The 3,701-nt window shown below is 47.9% G+C and overlaps 1 non-coding gene across 1 annotated transcript; it reads right to left on the minus strand.

Moving 5' to 3' along the window:
• Positions 1 to 224: 224 nt before the first annotated feature.
• TRNAT-UGU (transfer RNA threonine (anticodon UGU)) lies at positions 225 to 293 on the minus strand. The gene has a single exon. It is a non-coding gene; the product is annotated as a tRNA-Thr (tRNA).
• Positions 294 to 3,701: the final 3,408 nt, after the last annotated feature.

The raw sequence follows: 3,701 nt of genomic DNA on the forward strand, positions 1-3,701 counted from the left end.
GGCTGTTGCCTCCAATTCAGTTGATGCCTTGATAAAGATTATTGAAACTTTACCCAATAAATAAAGTTGGCATGGCATGAACACATACATGAACACATGAAGCTGCCTTATACTGAATCAGACCCTTGATCCATCAGTCAGTATTGTCTACTCAGACCGGCAGCGGCACTCCAGGCTCTCGGGCAGAGGTCTTTCACATCACCTACTTGCCTGGTCCCTTTAACTGGAGATGCCGGGGATTGAACCTGGGACCTTCTGCATACAAAGCAGAGGCTCTACCACTGAGCCACAGCATAGATTGTAAGGGCAAGTAATGCTCATAGAAAAATTGGCAATTACGCCAGATTTGGAAAAATTGCAAGGGCATATTATGCCTGTATATTCAGATATGTAAATCTGTATGTATGTGTGTATGAGATAACCCATATGACTGTAAGTTTGTATGAAGTATATACAACATCCAGTAAAAGCAAATAAGGTTTAGTTGTAAATTTTGTTCATTATTTTGGTATTTTTCCATACGGAACACAGCAATAACCTCTAGGTACTAGCTGGAGATCTCCCACTATTACAACTGATCCCCAGCCAATAGAGATCAGTTCACCTGGAGAAAATGGCCACTTTGGCAATTGGACTCCATGGCATTGAAGTCCCTCCCCAACCCTGCCCTCCTTAAGCTCCGCCCCAAAAATCTCCAGGTACTTCCCAACCTGGAGCTTGCAACCCTATAGACCCACCTGTAACCACATTTCTGCGTCCCAAGAAGTGGCAGACATACCCAAGGGCCTCCTCGTCTATCCCATACCTGGGACCCCATAATCAGACTCCCACAAAGGGTTACCAACCTCCAGGTACTAGCTGGAGATCTCCCGCTATTAAAACTGGTCTCCAGCCGGGAGGAAATGGCCACTTTGGCAACTGGACTCTATGGCACTGAAGTCCCTCCCCAAACCCCAGACTCCGCCCCCCAAAACCTCCCGCTGGTGGCAAAGAGCGCCCTGGCAACCCTACTCCCACGACCACCCCACAACAGCCAAAGCACCTCCTTAGATTGTGACACTTCCCTTGCTGAAGCACTGGGGGGGGGCGTCCCTTTCTTGCTCACAGACAGCCGGCTAACCTAAAACAACTTCTCACCCATGATGATAAACTACTTAACAGGAACATGGACTCTGGCACCAAGGCCTGCAACAAACCAAGGTGCCAACTTTGCCCTCATATAGATTCTGGGAACATCTCTGGACCCACCAATGTCAGCCATACTATCTCAGGTTCATACTCCTGCTCATCTTCTAATGTGATTTATGCCATCACATGCCAGCAATGCCCTTCCACAATCTACACTGGACAAACAGGTCAGTCTTTTAGACAAAGATTAAATGGACATAAGTCTGACATCAGAAACCACAATATTCAAAAACCAGTGGGAGAACATTTCAACCTTCCAGGACATTCTGTTGCAGATTTAAGAGTAGCAGTTCTCTTACAAAGGAATTTCAAAGGGAGATTGGAAAGAGAAACTGCTGAATTGCTGTTGATATTCAAACTAAAGCCAATGCATTTACCTGGGCTGAATAAAGACCTTGCATTCATGGCTCATGACCAATGCTGATCTCTCCACAGCTGTCTCTCCCCTGGACATCACAGGCTCTTCTGCACACCACACCTAATCCCATCATGCCTGCTATTCACATTTACATACTGTGAACATTTACATACTAATGCTTGTCTGAATTCACTCTCCTCTACTTAAAGACAGATGGATTCACATTCTAAGCTGTATCTGAAGAAGTGAGCTGCGGCTCACGAAAGCTCATACCCTACCAGAAAATATTTTTGTTAGTCTTTAAGGTGCTACTGGACTCTTGCCCTTTCCTACACCTCCTTAGGCATGACTATACCATGGTACAGTCCCAGCGGGGAGCTCTTTCTACTGCTTCCCCCACCCATCCCTCCACATAAACAGACGAGGTGAGCGGCGTCCTCCCTGCTTCGGCCAAGGCTGCCCAGAAAAAAATACAAAAAGGGGAGCCCCCCACCAGGCCCGACACACCTCAGACCACAAGGTACAACCGCAGGTAAGGGGGTGGGTGAAGCAGACCCACATGCTCGCTAATATGACAGGCCCGCGCCTCTGGTACTGGAGAGAATAAGCATGCATCGTGGTTAGTATCCATTTTTATTAGTAGCCAGGAATACCCCTCTCCTCCATGAACAGGCCCACTCACCGAAATCCCAACGCCACGCTTGGCTCGGCCCGAAAACCGACCACAGCGCCGCAGTTAATACGCAACCCCGAAGGCGACCAGAGCCGCGGGCTTGTTTTCAAATCCAACCAATAGGAGGCGCGCTGGACCGCGAGGCTCATGGGATCGCGCCGCAGGGCCGGCTGGGAAAGGTAGTTCTCACGGCAGGCGCGGCTCTAGCCCCAAGAACTTTAGAGAAGTTTCTTTCCATTCGGCCAGCGGCGAGGGATGGTCTGCTCGGAAGTAATTTGCTCAATGGGAGAGACGCTCCAAAGAAACCGAAATACTTTGCATTCTTGTTCTGGGGGAGTAGAAAAGCAAAGAGTCCAGTCGCACCTTAAAGACTAACAAAAATATTTTCTGGTAGGGCATGAGCTTTCGTGAGCCACAGCTCACTTCTTCAGATGCACTGGCAGGCACACTCAAAGCTGCAAGAGTCCAGTAGCACCTTAAAGACTAACAAAAATATTTTCTGGCAGGGGGTGAGCTTTTGTGAGCCACAGCTCACTTCTTCAGATCTGATTCTTCAGAAAAGGGCAAGAGTCCAGTAGCACCTTAAAGACTAACAAAAATATTTTCTGACAGGGCATGAGCTTTCGTGAGCCACAGCTCACTTCTTCAGATACTTCTTCAGAAAGCTCATACCCTACCAGAAAATATTTTTGTTAGTCTTTAAGGTGCGACTGGACTCTTGCCCTTTTCTACTACTGCAGACAGACTAACATGGCTCCCCACTGTGAATTGTTCTGGGGGAATCAGTTCTGTTGTTAGTTTGTTTTTAAAGTGCACAGGCAGCGCGAGAACAAATACCTGCCTCTGCCGTCTACAAGTTACCTAAAAGCAATGCTCTTGGTAGGGTTGCCAGCTCCGGGTTGGGAAATACCTGGATATTTGGGGGGCGGAACCTGAGGAGAGTGGGGTGAGGGGAGGGGCTTCAGTGCCATAGAGTCCAATTGCTAGGGTTGCCAGTAGTAGAAAAGAGCAAGAGTCCAGTAGCACGTTAAAGACTCAAAAATATTTTCTGGCAGAGTATGAGCTTTCGTGAGCCACAGCTCACTTCTTCAGATATCTGAAGTGAGCTGTGGCTCACGAAAGCTCATACCCTGCCAGAAAATATTTTTGTTAGTCTTTAACGTGCTACTGGACTCTTGCTCTTTTCTACTACTGCAGACAGACTAACACAGCTACCCACTAGGGTTGCCAGGTTCTTCTTCACCCACCAGCGGGAGGTTTTTGGGACGGAGCCTGAGGAGGGTGGGGTTTGGGGAGGGGACTTCAATGCCACAGAGTCCAATTGCCAAAGCGGCCATTTTCTCCAGGTGAACTGATCTCTATCGGCTGGAGATCAGTTGTAATAGCAGATCTCCAGCTAGTACCTGGAGGTTGGCAACCTTACCAAATGCCAAAGCAGCCATACTATTTTGTATAATTTTGGAGTAGCTACTATTAGATTAA

The sequence above is a fragment of the Euleptes europaea genome, chromosome 5 (assembly GCF_029931775.1).
Source record: "Euleptes europaea isolate rEulEur1 chromosome 5, rEulEur1.hap1, whole genome shotgun sequence".
NCBI classification, from domain to species: domain Eukaryota; kingdom Metazoa; phylum Chordata; class Lepidosauria; order Squamata; family Sphaerodactylidae; genus Euleptes; species Euleptes europaea.